The sequence below is a fragment of the Pogoniulus pusillus genome, chromosome 8 (assembly GCF_015220805.1).
Source record: "Pogoniulus pusillus isolate bPogPus1 chromosome 8, bPogPus1.pri, whole genome shotgun sequence".
NCBI lineage: Eukaryota > Metazoa > Chordata > Aves > Piciformes > Lybiidae > Pogoniulus > Pogoniulus pusillus.
In genome coordinates this window covers 10,163,615-10,186,125 of record NC_087271.1, presented here as the reverse complement: position 1 = coordinate 10,186,125, position 22,511 = coordinate 10,163,615, and the positions used below count along the sequence as shown (strand labels likewise).

Below are 22,511 nucleotides of genomic sequence, written 5' to 3'. Positions count from 1 at the left end.
CATTTAACCATCAAACAAGTAATTTACTATTACTGATTATATAGTAATGACTTGAAATTGTGACCCAATTTACAATGCACCACCCTCCCATTTGATTTCCTCTAAGTAAACTATAAAACAAATAAATCACTAGTTTTAAAAATTTTGCTGATTGGATTTGTTTATACAATGCTTTCATTGAAACTGTTGTGTCAGGGAATCTGGCGAGAGAAATCAAGGTTGCAGGAGAGTCAACAGAAGATGTAATTTAGCCACTCCAGACAATAAAGTCCAATTTGTTTGTGCATTTTGGGTTTTTTATAGAGAGCAGGACAGGTCTATGAGAGTTCACTTAAAGGATGATGCATGTTAGCTTTTGATTGTGTCTGAAATGGCTTGTAATCACAGCTCCATTAAACTCCTTTTTAGGGAAGGTCTGCCAGAAACTTCTTGTTTGATTATGCATTAATCATTTAATCTCTTTTCTACTTCTGTGTTCATATGTAAACTGAAGGCATTAATATGATGTACACCACTAGTAGTTTTCTAGCGCATGTTTACACCTGTATTTAGCATAACACAGTTCTATCTCATGTGGGAAGAGTTCTGAAGAAAAAAAAACCTACCCTTAAATCTAATTATCTTTTAGGTAATGTCAGGGTGTCTGATGAAAAATAATCAGTGATAGTTGTCTATATTTTAACTTTGCCCAGCTGATATCAGATAAGCATTCTCCAGTGGCATTTCTGCAATCGATAATCAACTCCTTGATTATAATCACATGAAAGATGAATGTATTTTTCAGTCATGCTAAAATGTGCTTTGATTGCCATTAACCTTCTACAGAAGGATTATTGTATTTGTGTAGCAGGGGATGTGACTCACTGTCTCTTTCTAGCATGGTGAAAAGAGAGACAGAAAATGTCAATTCCAATACAACTGATTCTAAAGATTTAGAAAAATCCTTTTAACCAATCTTTTGCAGAATTGTGTCAGTATTTTCTGGCACAAACGGGTTACAAGGCAGTATTTAATATTAAACTAGATATCGAGTCTGGCTATAAAGCTAGAATGCCTGCAAATATAGCAAGTACTTTGGTGATAATGATCATTCTGCCTTGCATCTTGTTTCTGTTCTTATCATAGAATCATAGAATCGTAGAATCAACCAGGTTGGAAGAGACATCCAAGATCAGCCAGTCCAACCTATTACCCATCCCTAACCAATCAACTAGACCATGGCACTAAGTGCCTCATCCAGTCTTTTCTTGAAGACCCCCAGGGACGGTGCCTCCACCACCTCCCTGGGCAGCCCATTCCAATGGGAAATCACTCTCTCTGGGAAGAACTTCTTCCTAATATCCAGCCTATACCTACCCTGGCACAATTTGAGACTGTGTCCCCTTGTTCTATTGCTGGTTGCCTGGGAGAAGAGGCCACCCCCCACCTGGCTACAATGTCCCTTCAGGTAGTTGTAGACAGTAATAAGATCACCCCTGAGCCTCCTCTTCTCCAGGCTAAACACACCCAGCTCCCTCAGCCTCTTCTCATAGGATTTGTGCTCCAGGCCTCTCACCAGCTTTGTTGCCCTTCTCTGCACATGTTCCAGCACCTCAACATCTTTCTTGAATTGAGGGGCCCAGAACTGGACACAGGACTCAAGGCATGGCCTGACCCATGCAGAGCACAGGGCAAGAATAACCTCCCTCATCCTACTGGCCACACTCTTCCTGATGCAGGCCAGGATGCCATTGGCTCTCTTGGCCACCTGGGCACACTGCTGGCTCATCTTCAGCTTACTGTCTATCAGTACCCCCAGGTCCCTTTCCTCCTGGCTGCTCTCCAGCCACTCAGTCCCCAGCCTGTAGTGCTGCTTGGGGTTGTTGTGGCCAAAGTGCAGAACCTTGCACTTGGCCTTGTTAAATCTCATCCCATTGGCCTCTGCCCACCCATGATGTGGTGATGCAAGTCTTTTCCACAGAATATACTCAGCAATACTCTGAGTGAAGTAGACAGGGGTGGGTTTGCTAGTTTGAAGCAGGCTAGAATGTTTTGGTGAGAACAAATAGATTACAGGCTGCAAAAGGAAAACAAAGGTGATGTCTACTTCACTCATAGGCTTGCTGAGATGTATAGGAACAAGAAATAAAAATATACATAATCACTCTCACTCAGACTGCTGGCTGAGCTGTATCTTACTCTCTAGCCTCACCCTCTATTTTGGACTAATACACTTTGCTTCCTAACACCCCTGGCTCAACCTCTATTCTTCCTTGGGACTGGGGTAAGGTTGAGAGGGGTCGGGGGAAGGTGAAGGGGTGATTTGGAGTCCCTCCTGGGGACTCAGGCTTCTGGGAGGGCTGTTGTGTTTCTGTATTACATTTTATTTTTTTATATTTCTGTCTATAACTGTATATGCTGTAACTATCTGCTTGTATATTGTGCTAGCTGTAAATATAAGCTTCATTCATATTTCCAGAGCCAGCTGAGTCTAGTCTGAGTGATTTCCAAAGTGTTGGGGGGTGGGGAACACCCAAACCATCACAGAGGTTGCTCTCTTCTCTCAGGTGGCCAGCACCAGAACGAGAGGACACAGCCTCAAGCTACGCCAGGGGAAATTTAGGCTCGAGGTGAGGAGAAAGTTCTTCACTGAGAGAGTCATTGGACACTGGAATGGGCTGCCCGGGGAGGTGGTGGAGTCGCCGTCCCTGGAGCTGTTCAAGGCAAGATTGGATGTGGCACTTGGTGCCATGGTCTAGCCTTGAGCTCTGTGGTAAAGGGTTGGACTTGATGATCTATGAGGTCTCTTCCAAATCTTATAATACTGTGATACTGTGATACTGTGATTTAAACAAAGATATTTAAACAAAGAGCTTAGAAAATAGAACTTCTGGGTACCTCTTTTAGTGACTGGAATTTTACTGGTGTTATAATAGTTCCTTGTACAAAAATCGGCAATGAATGAATGAAAGAATGAATGTTGCCATATTTTCTTTTTCTGCCTTTGGAAAGAAAGAATCACTGGAAACAACACCACCTTCATTTCTTCAAAATATTAAGCAGACTTCCAAAAGAAATAAGATTTTAATTTTTTTTCCCCTAAACAAGACCTTCTAACTGTGTTTGAAGAGTCTCTCTTCCCTTTTGGGACTTATTCTCAGTTACAGGGCCATTAGTACATTATCTCAACCTTGTCCTGCACATGAAGATAAAGGCTGCACCAAATCAGGTGCAGGTGATAAGCCAGCTACTGTCTTTGATACCAGTGAACTCCTAAATCACCCTGTATAAAAGGCATGCAGTGCCTCATGGACTTCGTGTCCTGTTTGCCTAGGAAATTTGTGTAAGGCAGCTGCTTTGTCTGTTCCTCAAGATGTGATCAGTGATGCCTAGAAATAAACCAGGAATGTCAGCAGATTTGCAGGAGGAATCATTAGTGGAGGAGCTGAAAGTAAGAAAAAAAGAAGAGGGAGATGCCCAGGGAGCAGAATAAAAAATCAGTGGAACATGAATGGGTGTCAGGTATTAGATGGAGTTTTTTGGTCAGATATAGTTTGATAGGGAGAATAACAGAAAGGGAAGTGAATGTATGTAAAAGATGTACAGCATCATTCATAACTTGAAGGCTGAAAGAAGTCAGATTTCTTGTTTTACCTAAGTAATCGATTCATCACTGCCTTGTTTGTGTGTGCTTAAGAAAATATTAATATATCATCAAGCACAATAAATGAGGTACCATGAGGTACTTTTGAATATCCCGAATACAAGATTATTGTCCTAAGCTCTGGGACTTAAAACAGTCTTTGGAACATGTTTAAATCAGGTGAAGCTGCCAAAACTCAACAGAAGGAAAGTGCAAATTGTGATATGTTATGATGTGTATTGCTCTGAGGCAATATCAAGTATTTTGATATTCATTCAGTAGCATTTTGCTGTATGATTTCTGGCTTTTCTGTGACTCTTATCTTCAAAATTCCATTTATTCAAGGGTTCTGTTTGTTATCAGGCTGTTCTGTGAGAGTTTATCCTATTGCTTCCTAAAGATCAAATTTAAGCATGAAAAGAATTGCTTGCTGTTTCTGGAGTGTTAGGGTTTATACAGAATTCCTGTAATTTGTTTGCTTTCCTGTGCTTAAAAACACCACAGTCTCCCTGACAGATATGCTGAGAATAAAGCTGATGTAAGAGTGGGAAAATATTTGCTAGGACCATGTGAGTTTGATAAAGTGAAACTTATTTGTTCTCACCACCACAAGTTCTTACTGATCACTAATAATCCATCAAGCTCAGCGATCTGAAATTTCCTTTCCCTCACTTCAGTAAAGCAGGATCTTTAAGTTCAGTATGCACCTCTCTCACATAACAAAATCAGTACAATTTACTGTAGTGCCTCAAAATACATTAATATGAATGTCATCTTGCAGATGATACCAAGTTGTGTGGGAGTGTTGATGTGCTTGAAGGTGGAAAGGCTCTGCAGAGGGCTCTGTACAGGCTGAATCAGTGGGCCAAAGTCAGTTGTGTGAGATTCAACAATGCCAGGTGCTGAATCCTGCACTTGAGTCACAACAGCCCCATGCAATACTGTAGGCTTGAGGCAGTGTGGCTGAAAAGCTTCCCAGTGGAAAAGGACACAGGGGTTCTAGTTGCCAGATGGCTCAACATGAGTCAGCAGTGTGCTCAGATGTCCAAGAAGGCCAACAACGTCCTGGTCTGTACTGGGAACAGTGTGGCCTGCAGGAGCAAAGCAATCATACCCCTGTGCTTGGCACTGGTGAAACTGCTCCTCAAATACTGCATTCGGTTTTGAGACCCTCACTACAAGAAGAATGCTGAATTGCTGAAGCATGTTTAGAGAAGCTGGTGAAGAGCCTGAAAAACAAGTCTTATGAAGAGCGGTGGAGGGAACTGAGATCATATACTCTGGAGAAGAGGATGCTTCTCCTGGAAAGAGGGTTGTAATGAGGTGGGTGTTGGTCCCTTTTCCCTGTTGTGAACTGATAAGAATGAGAGGAAACACTCTCAAGTTGCACCAGGGGAGGTTTAGATTGGATGTTAAGTAAAACAACTTTAGTGAGAGTGGTGACACACTGGAATAGGCTTCCCAAGGAGGTGGTGGAGTTGTCATCCCTGGGGGTGTTTGAGAAAATATGTGGACAGGGCACTTTAGAACATGATTTAATGGCCATAGTGGTATTAGATCAACAGCTGGACTTGATCTTAGAGGTCTTTTCCAGCTGAACAGATTCTGTGGTTTGATGTACAGGAACTGCTCTGCACACTTTTACACAGTCTTGCTCAAACGGAAAACACTCTGGACTCTACCAGAGAAGCAAGATACAGACTAAATACGCATGGTGCATGGAATTAATAACAAGTGTGCAGCTCTGCTCACCACATCCCTGCTGATATCCCACGCAGGAGCTCAGGATTCCACCCTGTGTGCGGTTTATCACACCATGCCTACAGCATGACACTTAGCTCATAAACTTTCAAATCATTGCCTGCCCTTGGCTTGTCTACACCATGCAGAGCTCTACAGAGAGAGCAATGCATAATTTCACTATCATCTGTGGATGCTTCCTAAGGAATGGGCATTTGTGCCTCTGAAAGAGCAGGTGGCTGTTCACATGTGTCTTTCCATCACATTATATATGGATTCAAAGAGGAAAAGTTTATATACTTCTATATACCTTCTAATCTTATAATACCTTCTAATTGGGAGGTTATTCTTCCCCTGTACTCAACACTGGTCAGGCCACACCTTGAGTACTGTGTCCAGTTCTGGGCTCCTCAGTTCAAGAGAGATATAGAGATGCTGGAATGTGTCCAGAGAAGGGCAACGAAGCTGGGGAAAGATCTGGAACACAGCCCTGTGAGGAGAGGCTGAGGGAGCTGGGGGTGTTAAATCTGGAGAAGAGGAGGCTCAGAGGTGGCCTCATTGCTGTCTATAACTACCTGAGGCAAGGTTGTAGCCAGGTGGGGATTGGTCTCTTCTCCCAGACAACCAGCAACAGAAGAAGGGGACACAGTCTCAAGTTGTGCCAGGGGAAGTCTAGTCTGAATTTTAGGAGGAAGTTCTTCCCAGAGAGAGTGATTGGCATTGGAATGGGCTGCCCAGGTAGGTAGTGGAGTTGCTGTCTCTGGAGGTCTTGGAGAAAAGCCTGGCTGAGGCACTTCATGCCATGGTCTAGTTGATTGGATAGGGCTGGGTGCAAGGTTGGAAGGTTGGCCTGGATGATCTCGGAGGTCTCTTCCAACCTGGTTGATTCCCTGTTTGATCCCTTCTAGGTGCACTCACAAGAACATTGCGTATCTTCAGCATAGCCATAGGTCAGTTGGTACTTCTTCACAACACAGTAGTGTCGCTTGGTTCCAAGCACAGGCTTTGCAAACAGAAGCACATCAGTCTTGGTGTTCAGTATCTTGCGTCCCTTGCTAAGGCTTGGTAGCAATGCGGTGCTGCTGGGTGTTTACTTCTCTGGTGCCTGTCTCGTTTGGCTCCGGCTTAGGGCTGTCTGCAGCACACAGTGTGCACAGTGGTTTTATGGCAGTTGTGCACAGGAATTGCATTACTGGCTGATGAAGCCATCCATCAGTAAAAGCACATGCTTTCTTATTTCTATTTAGGGAACAGACTTCCGTTGGCAAGACAATATCCAGCTTTGTTTTATAAAGTCTTCAATGCACTGTTGTATGGGATGTGTAGTGCAAGAACTTCTGCTTTCAAAGCCAGACAATCTTCCATGCAATTTCTAGAATGTGTTCCAAATCACTAATAATTTCATAGACCTTAATGAAAAACATTAACACAGAGTGATAGGTCAATATCCATCTCATCCATGTATTTGCTGAATTTCTCTTCAGTGTGCTTCAGGGAGCAATTCACTAAGAGTTTCAAGTAAACCTTGGCCAGGAAATAATTTGCCTCTGCTTATGTTATAAATTTTGTTTAAAAGGAAAGGGTAGGATTGTAATAATATATTGCAAACAATGCTGTTGTTTTACAGGGCCTCCTACTTTTCTTTTCGATGCCCTTTCTGCTGTTTAGTGCTAGTTGCCTTTCCGCTCCAGTCATAAAAGACAAAGAATTAATTAGTGCAAATGTATGATAATTATTGTCAGATGAAATAAACATAAAGCACAAATGGTTTATAACTAATCAATAATTAGGTACTATGCTCAATCTTCAATATGCAGGGCATGTCTACCTAGCCTCATTATAATAAAAATCAAATTATTGCAGAGCAGTGTTGATTTTGGAGCACCATTATAACTTTCATCCTCTTCATTTGGTTCCTGCTTAAGTCATGCTTTTGTGCGCACTTCTTAACACTAGAAAATGTCTTTCTCTTCTGTGCATTGATTTATAGTTAATACTGAGGCATAAAATTTTCTATTATTGTGGTTCTCAAGGTCTTGCATAGGTATTATACAGGCAGGTTCTAAATTCTTTCACTGCAATGGTATGGAAGAATGGAAGCAATATGGAAGATTAAAGACAAACTTACATGATGTATGTCCCTGTGTTTGGATTTAATCTGTGCCTGAAGATATTTTGACCTAAATTACCAAATATATTGCTGTTTCATAGGAGGCAGCTGCCGCCAGATCATTCTCAGCTACTGAGATTTAACTTCATGGAATATGGAACAGGTGAAATTATTTATGACCCTTTCAGTCTCCTGTTCTTGCTTTGGATGGAATAGAAGTCCATACATTTGTATTTGTATGTCATTTGATTATTCTCTTGCTTTGCCTAAAGAATGAGTGGATGGGAAAAAAAAGATGATTAATATTTGACAAATGTCCAAAACTAAACTACTATAGGAGTGAAATATTTGTGATATATTCTTTCTGGCATATGTTTAAATTTGTATTTAAATGTTAAGACATTCTCTGACAAAAATCACTACCAAAATACGCTATCATTTGAAATCCAAGATTCGTTCCGGCACTGAAGCTTACTTGCAAATGGTCTTTTATTTTATAATAAGCAGACTACAGCCTAGTACTGCAGTAAAAAAAAAACTCTTAAGACCAGGATGAATTTCAGTGTTCATATACCTTTATTGTTCGACATGCAAGCACAAGAAGTAACATTATTCTTCTAGGCATTTCTTTTAAATTACCATGAATGAAAAAATCCTGAGCTTGTTATTTCTGAGGTATATAGAATAATTGCAGTACAAGATGCCAAAAGATCCTTTTTCCTGAGAGCTAGCCACTGAAAATGACAGTTAATACTTTCTATGAGAATAAACAGGCAACATTAATCATTTGGGCTGCTGTAAGGGATCAGTAAATTCAAGTTTGCCATTCTACCCAGCAGGATTACCAGGATTTGGTAATCCTAACCTGTGTTTAATATGTTGGTAGTTTACCTGTTTAGTGACTTTTCATAGAGTTTAATGGTTGAGGCTATATCCCACTTAGAAACTGCTTGTAGGTTGCACTGTCTCTGGCTAGAATTCAAATTAATTAAAGCTGACCCAGGTTGTAAAACTACTGGGAAACAATGTGTTACTGAAGGGCATTCCAGACACAGAAACTCTAGAATTACTCTTGACAAATATTGCTAACCCTTTTCAGACACAAATGTGATTGTTCTGCTGTTTTCTTAAGATATCCTCCATGATTCCTTAAATTTCCTGCCTTTGTCCCTTCTTTTGCATTTGCTCTCTCCTGAGGTTTCAAACAGGTAGCTAATTTGTCTATCAGTCTGGACTTTAGAAAAATGACAGAGATGTTCTTAACTTGATTCACTTTGTCTTCTCTGACATTTTTGAAAGCAAAAATGAAGACAGCTGCTATGAAAAGTATGAGTCAAATATGCTTTGTTTCTAACTTGTTCATTTAAGTAAAGCAACTTAACTTGGGAAATTGATGAAAATGAAGAAGCTATGCTATGTTAGTGACCAATTGTGTAAATAATTAATTTTAGCATGGAGATGCATATGTTATCATGTATTCCATTGCACACAAGATCAAGATAAATAATTTGGAAATACCTTTCTGAAAAGAAACATCTATATCTATTTAAGTAACATCAATTAAATACCTGAGATAACTGAAAGGCAAAAGCTAACATTGTAAGAAAGAACTGTTTGGTCTTGAATAGAGCAGATGCTAGGAATTGTGAGCATACACTGAGATTTTAATCTCAGAAGTGATGATATGAGCAGCATCTCTGATCTCATCTACCAAATTACTTGGGGAATTCTTTCAGAATTGGTCCTTACACTGTAGTATGATGTTGAATGTGCTCTAAGCCCCTGCACCTTACTTCTCAGAAGCTTTTTTATTTGCCATATTACATTAGAGGCATATTGTATTGGTCATTGATAAAAATCAAACAAACCTATGTTTGAGGATAAACACAAGTTATGATAGATTTGGACAAAAGGACCAGGACAAGCTCAAAAGCACCATTCATAAATCTTCTATTAGACTCAATTCCTATACTTTAATTGAAGCAATAATTTTGCTTGTAAGCAATTTACTTGAAATTAGGGCTATATACATTATTCAGAATTTGTGAATTTTAAATATTTGACTAATCTATTGCTAAGCAAAAGCAAATATACTTACAGAGAAGAATGAATTCCACACTGAATTCAAATCACTTCATTATCTTAATTAATACTTGTTTTACTTAAGAGTTCACAGTGCTAAGCAAACTTGTCTAAGTTACGAGGCAGAAAAATGTTTAACCAAGGATTCTATGAGTGTAGTAATTGTCAGTGAAGCATCAATGATGTTAGAGATGAGGCTACATGTATCAGTCGACATTCAGGATACCCATATGTAATTTTCTGGTTGTCTTTTGTGCTATAATACTTGCTTTTCATTCTTAGAAGAATTTACTGTTCAGCTTTAAAAAGCTACAGGTAGACAAGAATTCAAGGCTAATCAGTGTTCAAAAATGCTAAATAGCTGAAATTGAACTTTTTTTTCCATTTCCTATGGTCCCAACTGAGTCACATGCGTCAGGCAAGTGTTTCTTGGAAACCTATCTATTTTCTAACAAACCCACCTGGCAAGCTGCTAGGTTTCCTGGAGTTGCAACACTGAAGCAGCTCTGCAATTTGGGCTGCAAGTACCAGATATTGTGCATTTGTGCATTATGCAGAAGTGCTAGAAACCTGAAAGTCCTGTGAACTTGAAGTTTATTCCCAGTTCCTCTGTGTAAGTTTGGAAGTGTTTGGGAGAATCCTGATGGGACCGTTGGCTTTCAGATGACATCATTTCTTGAAAGAACATCAGCATGCTCTGAGCAGTCTAATGAATGCCCGGTGTTGATTTGTTTCATTTAGGTGGTAGAGGATTGCCACAGTTATGCATTTGGCACAGGTGTATTTTAAAGTTCCTTCCTTTTCATTCCAGGGCACAATAATTCTGCTCATACACAGATACCACAAAAAAATGGATTTTTAGGTTTTGATCAACTCCAGCTCTCCTTGAATGTTCAGAATTCCTAACCTTATGCACTTTGTAAAACCATGGATCTAGCAATGTAAATGGACAAAGTAATAGCCTAGACTTCTTGAACATAGGAAATCAAGTCTATAAGACTTGTTTTATTTGGCTTTCAGGTCCTAGCCTTTCTTCTGATTCCTATACAGTATTAGAATTAGTTTTCAGTTTTCAAAATTCTTCTAATTAGTTTTGGATATTCACATTTCTTCCTTTAAAACACAAAATTATCAAACAATATCAAATCTTACATTGTTGCACATAGTATATTCTCTTTTTGACAAGTGTAAAGAAATCCATCTTTAAAGGAGGCAAGGTTTTCCTTCTGTTACTCAAAATGGGAGATGCTTCCAGGATAAGAGTTCCTACAGTAGTTCCTATCAATTCCTCCCTACATCAGTTCCTACCAATTATTTCAAGTCTAAATGTAATGGCCAGTGTGTAGAGATTTTTTTTCATGGCCTGGTACTGGTCTTAGTTATTGTACATTCTCTCTAAAGGTACCTACACCTTAATACATATGTAGACTTCACCACAGTGAAGGCTTAGCACCCTTATAGCTAAATAATCTGTTTCATGGCACTGGGGCCGAACTGACTACACCTAGAGAACAACTCGGCAGGTTGTACCTGGAAGTGTGTAGAATAAAATGACAAAAGTGGATTATTTTTGGGGTTTTTATTTTCCATCAATTCCCTGAAATTGCTCTTAGATATTTTCAGGGATTATTAATAACAATATTAGATAGAAACATTTTATCTTTGAATGTGACTTGAGAAAAAAATGGTTTTGATTGACAACCATGCTTCAAAAGTGCTGTTTAATTTGCCCCAGCACATATTGTCCTCACTTTCTATAGTATGGTATCTCTTACCTTTTTATGTTTACAGTGTTGTTTTGACAGTTAATCCATTTTTTGTTTTTATGTCTGATACTTCTTGAGAATAAAGGTCTCTCTAAAAATGCCTTGTTTTTTCCCCCTGCATTTCTCACATTGCTTCTTACCTCTTCAGTGTGTTTGCCTTGTGAAAGAAGCCCTAGAGGAGCTGTTTTTGCGGTGTGTTCCAAGTGGTATAATTTCTGACGGAGGGATGTGCTCTGAACTCAGCACTTCATTTCAGCAGAACTGCTATGAATTCATGCTTGTAAAAACATGTCTTTCCTGCTGGCTTGCAGGCTGAAATTTCCATATATTCTTCAGAGCAAACCTAATGGATGACATTAATGCTTTGTCTGCATGATAAGTTAACGTGCTGGATAGCTGGAGGCTTGCAGACCACATCCTCAGCTAAGACACAGTTGCATGGCTCTATTTGAAGTCAATGGAGCTGTGACATTTCACATCAGTTGGAAATCTCTCCCATGAATTTTAGGGGCTGTTGTGTGAATCTTCTGCCTTGTTAGTATGTCTCATGCAGTGTGGAGTAGACCCATTGGAGAAAATAATTCTATGCACTAAAAAAGATATTACTGAGAGTGAGTTGGGGTATTTTTTTTTTAAAGAGGGAAAGAAGATACATACAGCCCAAAATACTTCTGTTCATCTTATGAATTCATCTTGTATATAGAGTTGGAAGGCTGCATTGGTTAGAAATGTCATGAGACATGGCTTACAATGAATAAGGTTTTTCCTGGACCCAGACTGAAAGTGAAGTTCTCCTTAATAATTTGCTTTAACATTGGCTGTGCAAATGTGGCATGTGGGTTTTAATGTTAACCCATTTAGTGTTGATTTCAGTGTTGATGTTAATTTGTGTCTAAGAGCAGATGTGGATGTCCCTGGAAACTGTAGAACTTCAGCTCATCTTTTCATGATGCCTGAGAGACTCTCCTTTGTTATAAGTTCATCCTTTGTACTACTTTTATGCAATAACAGGCAGCAAGTCCTGAAACTTTCACCATAATGCTTCTGGCTTATGAAATTTGAAAGCAGTGTAAAACTGTGTCATGTTTGTCTGTCTTCAGTTTGCTTGCAGGCTGCCCTGTATTAGGCTCACGGAGAAGAGAATAAGCCTGAAGGGAAGGGAGACAATGCAAACATAAATAAACTTTTTCAAGTTTTCTCAGTTGTTTCCAGTAATGATAAAAAGACATTGTTGAACATATATTAAATGATAAAAATACATTGTTGCAAATATATTAGTTAATTTAATCCCTCTTCACAACAAGAAGTAGAGATGCATTTATTCATGCAATGAAAAAAGACCTCAGAAAACAACTTCTGTTTACTAGAAACATTTGCATTTCTGTAGGTCAAACTTTCTATAAGGGACATAGATTTTATTTTTTGTTCATACAATAAATATGCTCTTAGATGTTGCAGATATGTTTATTGCTTTTGGTGGATTTAGAAATATTTCTGGTTTTAATCTAGTACAACACTAGTGGATAGAATGCCCTAAAGAAGAAAGAGAGAGATGAATGACTTTGTGCTGTTTTATGCTTTTGAAAGAAAGATATGCCATTCCTCCTGAACAGAAAATAACTTGAAACAGAGCTTCTCATACATAACTACCTGGTCACCACTGCCTAGAACAAATAAATCTATGACTTAGATGACAGAAGGATAGAACTGTGCATCCATGTGAACACAGCGAGATGATATCAGTGTAAGAGTAATGCTACACAAAATGTTCCTAATGGGGAATAAAGGCAAGCTGAGGAAAGACATAAAATTAAGCTGTTAGAAACAACCCTGTAATCACATTTTTTGGGTGAACTAACTTTCATGTGTTTATGTGTAAGAAACATATGATGGAAGAGCCAGAACATACCACTGAGTAGGCACTCCATAAAGTTTGCATTGCTAAGCATGTATTTAAATACACATGTTTATGTGACATGTTCCCAGGTTGCAGAGAACGTTCCAAATAGGTGGCAATAAACCAAAGCAGCATCTTTTCAAACCATACAGTAGTTTAGATTCATTTTACAGAGAGCCTTTCTTGAAGGTATCATGCTCTTTTGCATATAAATAAGATTAGAAACATGACTCTGCTTTGGATATCAATGTGTGTATGTGTGAAATAGAAGTTATTCTTTATCAGAACGCTGTCAGTTTTGATTTTTAAGGTATGCCTAAAGCTACCCAATTTTGATGGAAGGTTTTAATATTATTTTGGCTTTTTCAATTTAAAGGCTGCAAGAATATAATTATCATAGCATTATCAGAGCAGTAAAGAGACTTTCAGTGAGATGGTTCTAGCTGTCTCCAAATCCTCAAACTTTTATGATATTTTTATATATCAATGGTGAACTCTACACTTGATGAAAGCGAGCAACTGTTGCAGAATTCTTAAGAATAACATCAGTTAAACTACTCTCATGTGTTGTAGTTTGTAAGTATTGCCTGAACAGAAGACATTTCTACCATAACCAGTATTAAAGAAAGTGAATTCAATGGGAATAGTTAGAGAGTAATAATTGCAATGAGTAACCAAGAACCAAAATTATGCTAATTTGTCCAGTTCAGATATTCTCGAAATCAACACTAGAATTCAACTGTTAAGGACATTTTCAAAGAGGCTATGATTAAAGCAGATGAAGTGAGATGAAAAAAATCCCCCAAACCACAAATAAGAAATGTGTCATCAGCACACAGGGGTAATGTTGCTATGTGATGAAGTCATTGATACGTAGGCAGATTTAATTAGAGCAGAAACATATGATTCAAATGTCAGATCAGAATCAAGATGAATTTCTGAGCTCCTTTCTGCATTGAAGGAACACATTATGAGACAATGAAAACAGTGTAGGTGCTTTAGTCTGCTAAATAAATTTCTTTTTGCTTGTGGTATTGGCTGTTCAAAATTAGCAGATGTGAATTATCTCTACTCTGACGTTAGAATATAAGTATTCATTCTGAAATAGCATTTTTCTTGATAGAACAATATAGAAATTCAGAATCTTGCATCTAGATTGAATTGCTTATCGGAAAGCATATACATCAAAACAAGCATTGTAGAGGCCAATACTTTTATTTAGGAAAGTAGCCATTCAGCTCAAAATGAAACATGAATACGAGGCTAGGAGTCAAAGTAACACTAGTACAGTAAGTAGCATTGTGAGGAAATCTCTCATGCCTCAGTTTGCATTAAGTTTCATATGCTTTTAATGCTTGCATGAGTAACCTACCGCTGAAATTGTGTTGCTTTCTTATGTTCAAGACATGCCCGTCAATTTTACCCCATTTAGAGTACCTCTTCTGCTCTCTATCCTTTATTCTCACATCTTTTCCTAGGGTAGTTGGATGAATTTTTCACTCTTTTGTTGCTGTTGTTGTGTGTCTCTGCTGCATAAGGTGACACTATCTCTAATGCTCACATTGTTGTTCTCTGCCAGTTTCCTCTGTCTGTGAAATCTTGTTTGTTGCTATGTTTAAGAGCTTTGTTTTCTCTGGCTGAAATGATTTGCTTAGATGCCTCAGAGCAATCCTGTAGGCTAGTACATATCTGCAGGAGAGGTTCCACTTTCTCTTGGTGAAAAAAAGAGAGAGAGAGAGATTTGGCTGCTTGAAGCTGCCACCTTGTGCTGTGCTGAATGGGTAAGGTGAGAGTAAATTGGCAGCCACAATGCAGCTTTTCTCATAGCAAGAGAAGCTTGTTCACAAAGGGCTCTGTATGACTGAGTCTGTGTTTTTTTAAAATCTCTCTGGGGAGAGATTAGAAAAACAGAGATGTTCTACCAAACCAAATATGCCAAAATATTTTTCAGGACTCTGTCCTAACCACAGGAAATTATCTGAGATCAGGTTCCTTTTAGTGCCTTCTGTGATGGTTTGGGGGTTACCCCGCCCCCCCACACTTTTGAATTTGCCCCAGCTAACTCAGATGGACCCTGGGAATATAGATGAAGCAATTTATTTACAGCTAGCAGAATTTACAAGCAGCTATTTACAATATATACAGTTATATACAGTTATATACAGAAATATACAAAGGATAAACAATACAGAAGCACAACTCCCCTCCCAGAAACCTGAGTCCCCAGGAGGGGCTCTCAAACCACCCCAACACCTCCCCCCGGCCCTCTCAACCTTACCCCAGTTCTCAGGAAGAAGAGAGGTGCAGCCAAGAGGTTAGGGAGCAAGGTTAGTAGGAGCAGGGTTAATGAGATGTGACCAGGTCAAAGGCAAAAGCAAGAGTGAGAAACAAAATGGAGAAATGTTTTCTTCTTCTTCCCAGAGCTCTCAGCGAGACTGTGAGAGAAGTTGACATCAATTGTTTTCATTTCACTGCCCGTTATCTAGTTCTTTTACCAAAACATTCTAGCTTGCTTCAAACTAGCACACCTTCAAAACTAATGCTTTTGGAATTATTCAATTCAAAATAAGACCTCTAAGCTTTAAGATTGTGTGCAGTATCTGCCTTGCACAATATGTGTCTCCACACTGAAATCTGATCACATGAGGCATGCTTCTGCAACAGATCTTCAGCACTAACAGATATCTTTTTGTTTAACTGACATTTGAAGTGATAAAGCTAATTTCTGTTCTTGATTAACTGGATGGCTGGTTGTGCATTGTTTTGTTTTGCTGGGGTTATTTTGTACTCAATTATAAATTTGAATATCTTTAGCACAGATCTTAATAGTGTTTGTGGAATATTGCTTTGACAGTAAACTCTCTACTAGCACCTGTTGTGTGTGTTTGTCTATCCTCTTTGTCCATCCACTCAGTTCTTCAATGCCAAAATAAGTGAATGGCGCAGGCTAAGTGAGGATGAAATACAGCTGAATGGAATAGAGGTCTTAGAGAGCTCCCCTTCTTTTGTTTCACACCTTACTGATATTTTCAGCTATTGTGATCCACAAAGCTTTTAGTTGCTATATATAGTAGCATTATAAGAATTAAAAAAAAAATCATTGGCTAATTCTCATGGATTTGTTTTGCAGAGGCAAACAGGCTCTTAACCTAAGATGAAGAATTCTTTCTACTTTTAAAGACTAGTAAATCAAGAGCTGTCAGAAAATCAGCTTGGAACAAAAATAAAGACTTTAGTATATATAATGAGACTTTAGTGTATATAATGAGCTGTCTTTCATGTTTGAATCCTAAACAATTTTGTTACATTTGCATAGAAAGATGTCAGGACTCAGGCTTGAATCTTTAATCCAGTTTCTCAGTGAGCCTAAAATCAAATGATGGAACACTTGTTAACAGTGCATTAATGCTGATCTTGTGAAGCCATGTGTACATATAGGAGACATCAATCACCTTTTAAAAGTTGTCCATTTGCACGTTCAATGCATCCATTTAAACTTCCACTCTGGTAATTGGCTGCATTTTTTTTGCATTTCTGTGCCTTTTGTAAAGAGGATGAGAATGGGAGGTAGTGATTGCAGGTATCAGGAGGTGTTTGTTCTCTGTTGTATGTATACTTTAGTTAACTGGAATGGGCAGTGCCCAACATTTTTGAAAACCTGGACTTTCATAATTCTCCCTGTAGGCATCTGAAGAGGTTTGTTTTTTTCCTGATGTTTCATATCTGAATTAAAGTGTGTCTCTCTTTGAGGTGCTCATGCACCAGTGTATCTGTAGCGCATTTGTACTGCAGAGGGTATAGGGTTAAAACTCCAGGGGGAGTAACCCTGAACCCTAGGTGGCCTTGACCCCTCCCAGGGGTGGGTCTGAATACCACCAGGTGATGGTTAGCCCGCTCCCCCTTCCTGTCCCATAAAATCAGGGGGACTGCTTGTTTCACTCCCTTTCTGCACCACTGTCTGCATCTCCCTGCATTCCCTGCTCCCTGCATACCAGCATTACCATCAGGTTCTGGGTTCTCTTTGTTTCAACATGTGGCCATCACAATCAGGTTGTCTTTATACATTTTGTATTTGCTATTTTTCCCCCCTTCCCTAACCTTTTGTAACTTCCTTACCTCAGATACCTTTTTAAAAAAGTTTTTGTTAAACTTTTTAACTTCCAAATCGACTGAGTTTTCATTGATTTGGGTGTTCTTACTTCTCTCTCTCTCTCCATCTAATCCCTTTCTTTGGGGAAAGAAGGGGAAGAGGGAAGGGCACTTTATAAAATTGTTATTAGTTCTATCAAATTTATCTGAGTCTCTGGAAATTTAAACTAGACACAGAGAAAACAAACAAACAAAACCAAAAAAACAGAAGGGAGAAGGGATGTTGGAGAGCTCATACTGGTACATGTGATTAACAACTTTTGTCAGATTTTTCCAATGAAAAAAAAAAGTAGTGAAATGGGCTCAATCCATTAATTTTCTATGGTTAATTGTCACTGGAAAGGAGAATAAGTAAAATACCTCAGGTCCTTCAGTGATTTATTAAAAGGTTCTTAAATATAGGTATAAGCATGTATAAAAGGTTTGGCAGTCACTGAAATGAAGATTAATTACACTTACATGCCATTAGTGTTTGGTTTCTGAGTAGACAGTTGTATTTGGTGTATGAGCTTGGCTGTAAAGGAGAGAGTTCTTGTGGTAAATCTAACTGAATAGAAACTAATGGTTAAAATTCTGCTCTCAGTATGCCTGTCTAACAGGATTAGCTTGAAATCATGGAAAATGTTATGGGAAGCAGAATGTGACTATCTTTACAAAGATTTAGCAATATCTTTCTTGAGGCAAAATAACAGTTGGTATTACTATGGGTCACAGTTCCTATATGTAGCGTAAAATCTGTGGGCATCAAATTTTCCTTTTCCTGTGTCTTAAAAATAAAGACTGGTGTTCAGTTTTTAGGCTTCCAGATTTAAACCACCGTTTTCTGAAGCAAAAAAAAAAATGCAAAAAAAAAAAAAAAGTAGTAAAACATTTCTGGAATTTATATTAAAACCAGAATTATAAGCATGTCCTTTTTCCCCTAAATTGTCCATTTTTTGTGTTTTCTTTGGAAACATCTTTTCAATTCAAAGGCTGCGTTCAAATTTTGTATCTCACATCAGGCAATTTGAATGCAAACTAAGATTCTTCAGCCTTCAGTTTATCTGCCATACGCCTACTGAAAATGATCCAAGCATCAAATGTTGAGAAAAGCAAGTAATTTTAACAAATAGATTTCCTTTTTAGCTCAAATAGTCAAGACCTTAAGAAGCAGAAGGTCAAGAAATTCTGTTAGATGCTCAGTCAGTAAACTCTGAAGTGTAGGTTTGTTTTTGTGTTTTGGTTTGTTGATGTTTTAGTGATTTGTGGTTTGGGTTTTTTTTGTTGTTGGTTGTTTACATTTTATTTTCATGATCTCCAAATGTGTGAGTCCCATTTTTGCCTAACTAGAAGGGATGTATATTATGTGTTTGCACAAATGTTGATCCAGCTTCTGACAGTAATATTTGCACAGTTGGTGTTTTATTGCCTCTGTTACAGCTTCCTTGCATAGCATAAATTTGGCTATGTTCCTTAGCAAAGGTTGGGTGTTTTTCACAGGATATAAAATCATGAAAACAAGCTTTTTTGGTATTGACTTTTTCCCTCTGCTTTAGTAAGAACCTCATTAAAATGTGAATGTGTAAAATCTTGCTTTCTTATTTGCTCACCTTCTATGTAACATGATAAAAGCTGTTTACCTCTGTATGCTACTTTAATGACAGCCATTTAATACTCTCATGAGGAGTCCTGCTTCATTAATTGCACCTTTACTACTGGTTAAATTGTGTTCCATTCAGTTAGAAAGTAATGTTTCATTATCAATGTTACCTATGTTGCAGAGCTGCTTTTGTGGATTATTTATGGCATGGCCAGGTGACAAATATAATTTGAAAGTCTGGAAGGAGATAGTGGAGTGGAAGTTAGACTCAGTAACCCCTTAGCTAGACTATGTCTGCAAGAGATGCTTAATGGATAGCAAGGTTTTTAGCTGCAAGCTGATTCTTACACAGCGTTGAAAATTTGTGATGTTCATCTGTTGGTCACTATATATAGTAGTGTTATCTGCAAATTACCCATTTCAGAGGGAAGTCATTACGTGAGCCTCTACACTTACACGTGATTTTATTGTGCTTTACAGTCCCCAGTCAAAAAAGTGTTCCCATGTTGGGGAAGCTAAAGCATAACGAGGGTAGCAGTTGCCTAAGGCCAGGCAATAGAGTACTAATAAAAGTGGGAACAGACACTAGATGTCTGAATAGACTCTCTTGTATTTTTATGCATTGTCAATTCTACACTGAAAATATACCCTAAACCAAAGCTCATCAATGTCAGAAGCAATGGTCTCATTGACTCTGACAGGTACTAATTTAGTTTCATGGTATGTGGCCTAGGATGCGCAACACCCTGGAGATCTAAAATGTTCATGTTAAGAGCAGAATGTGTTCTGCAAACATTCTTTTATTTTCATTACTCAGCCTCTCCCTCTTTGGGTTTTCTACAATATTAATTTCTTAAAAGTTAAGCCTTTTGAACATTCTTGGGAGCATGTGTGTAGAACTTGTCATTTTTTGTAAGCTTGGTCTCCATTTCTGGTTTATTGCTGATGGAAAAAGAAGTGTATTTTGTTCTTTTCCCTCAAAAAAGATTCTATGCTACTAAGTACTTCCCTGTTTGTTTTCCTGTTTCTGATTAATAGAGGCTGACCTCAGACAGAAATGTAACAACAGTCATGTTTATAATGTTGCATGATATATTGATCCAGTCTTGAAGGTTGCCCTTTCAGTTCAGCAGCTTCATTGACTTCTAGGTAGTATCCATTTGTATTTTCAGGTACCTTAGAAACATTATTGCAACCTAAATTTTTAGACTGAAGGGTCTACAAGATTATATGACAACTTCAACATTGATTTCGCACTTACTTTAGGTAAACCATTTTGAACATCTTGTATTTCATACTTTTATAGACTCTGCACCACCCAGGGAAAGCAATGCATAAAGAGTCTAAGAGGAGGAAGAATCTTAAAGAATTTAATATAATTTTTATTAACTGGAAGTGGAAGACAGTCCTGCAATTAGGTGTTTTGAATGTGGGGGGTATATTTGACAGTGACTTGAGGAATCCTGTTTAGCTTTCCTGTGTTCCTGCTCACAGTCAGTAAAATGAAGGTAGTGGATCCAAGTGAGTTTCAGCTTTAGTCTGTGAATTAAAATGTTTAAGCATTTTCCTATGGAAAGGACTAGTATTACTGATTTTGGAAAGTTATAAAGCTAAGGAATGTTTCTATGAAGAGTTCTAAGATCTTCAAGTTACTGAATTAGGCAGTTGAACTCCTGAGAAGTGGCATTATCACCTGTGCAATTTATTCTCTGCAGTATGCCTTTTCTCTTTTTTAAAGCAACGATTTATTTATGATAAATAAATCACAGAAGTAAATTGGGGGGGGGGGGGTGGGGAGGTTTGGCAATTTATTAGCGACTGCTTTACGTACTCAGTAACATAGTGATACACCTCTGCTGCTATCTTAAGATATCTTAAGAAATAGAAATATGTCATTTGCACATTTAGATGCAATCTTTATGAATTAAAACCTATGAAACACCTCAGAGGGATTAACAAAACTCTTAATGAAACTGTGTCCAAAATGGGTTAACAAATCTCATATTTTGTCTCTAGGCAGAAAACACTGCTGTATGTACTGCAGTAATAATGTATATTATTGAACATCTATTGACTGATACAGTGTTTGGGAAGTAAAAAATCCATGACAAAGCTAAGTAAAAGGACAGATATTGTTATTCAAATGAAAAAAAAGTATCTATCTCATTACAAAAGCACTTTCAAGGACATAAAAACTTTAGTTCTGAATGAAAATGTTTTATCAAATTGTTGAAATCCTCAAGTTTTCTTCAGATTTTTTTTCAGTTTTTGACATAACTTCCTTAAATGAAAAACCAAACCAACCCAACCAAACAACAGAAACCCCCCCAAATCTCTGGTCTCTGTGGGATTCTTAAGCTCCAAGGAAATAAAATAAAATATAGACAGAATGAAAGTCAGAGAGTGTCAGACTTATGCCTTGAGACTGACAGAATTGTTTAGAAAACTGTCTTTTCTGTGAAAATCCCTTTGCAATTGTCCTTATTCTTATTCAATAACTCATCCCCATGGCATTTCATTAGAAGAGATTTTTTTCCAAAACATTCCCACTTCATTTTCCAAGATAATTTTTCTGTTTTAGTTTAGCTTTAGCAGGACCATTTACAATGGGCTTGACTTGCTACCCACCTACTGAGTAGCATAAACATGGAAATAGTCCTGCTCCCAGGAGTGCTTGTTCCTTCATGTGGATGTGCAGTGTAAGTCAGTCTGATGCTTGCTGATGGTAGGTATCTCTATTTGGTTCAGCAAATTCAATTGGTCCTGTTAAATTGGAAAAAGGTGTTTGGATACCCCCAGGCTCATTGCAACATCAAGTTAAAATTGATTAGATCTGGAATCGTCATCAGGAAATGGTAATGGCAACATTTTCAGCTCTTTACAGTCTATTACACACAAGAATGTCATTGCAGTAAGTGAAGCTGTGAGCATAAGAGTTGCATAAGGAGAAGGGGATCTCTCTCAATCTAAATACTCCTTTAAATGCCTTGAAACTAACATAAAGATACATAAAACAATGAGCAGCAGGTCTGTGTGTTCATTCTGCTCAAATAACTTTGTATTGAGCGAAGTCATAGGTAGCAAGTTCAGTCAGGAAGTTCTTTATGAAGGAGGAGGCAATTCCGTGAAAGAATACACAGTACAGGACATTAATAAAAGTGAAAAAGCAAAATCACATTTTAGAATATGGCATTAAAATAAAAATCCTTTCCAGACACTGTGCTCAATGCTATATTAACCAACAGCACTGCTCTAACATCAAATAGTTCTGTTTCATTTATAGACGTAATTTCTAGGAGCTCTGTAAATTTCTCCTTGTGCATTAGTATAAGCTTAGTAGATTTGCAATAAAGAGAATGGCAAAGGCAATGAAGCTTCACCATATTGAGTTCTTGGGTCAAGACAGAGCCCTTGCTGAAAGTCGTTGATATTTTCCTTACTAGTCATAGGCACAATCTTCCAGCTCAATTGCCTGAAGGGGGTTCCCATCTTACTCTTTCTTCAGGATATTCATGCTTCTCAGAGTACAAGCTGCTCTCCACTAATTTTATCCTGTTCTACACAAT

The 22,511-nt window shown here is 38.2% G+C and overlaps 1 long non-coding RNA gene across 4 annotated transcripts in view; it reads left to right on the top strand.

Moving 5' to 3' along the window:
- The first annotated feature begins 17,167 nt into the window (after positions 1 to 17,167).
- The window catches only part of LOC135177841 (uncharacterized), a 30,639-nt gene continuing 25,295 nt past the window's right edge, over positions 17,168 to 22,511 (top strand). For 2 of the 4 annotated variants that reach the window (XR_010303190.1, XR_010303191.1), the window contains exon 1: positions 17,168 to 17,224. This is a non-coding gene — a long non-coding RNA (uncharacterized LOC135177841). The remainder of the gene's footprint in view (positions 17,225 to 22,511) is intronic. The other 2 variants (XR_010303193.1, XR_010303192.1) reach the window with 1 other exon arrangement.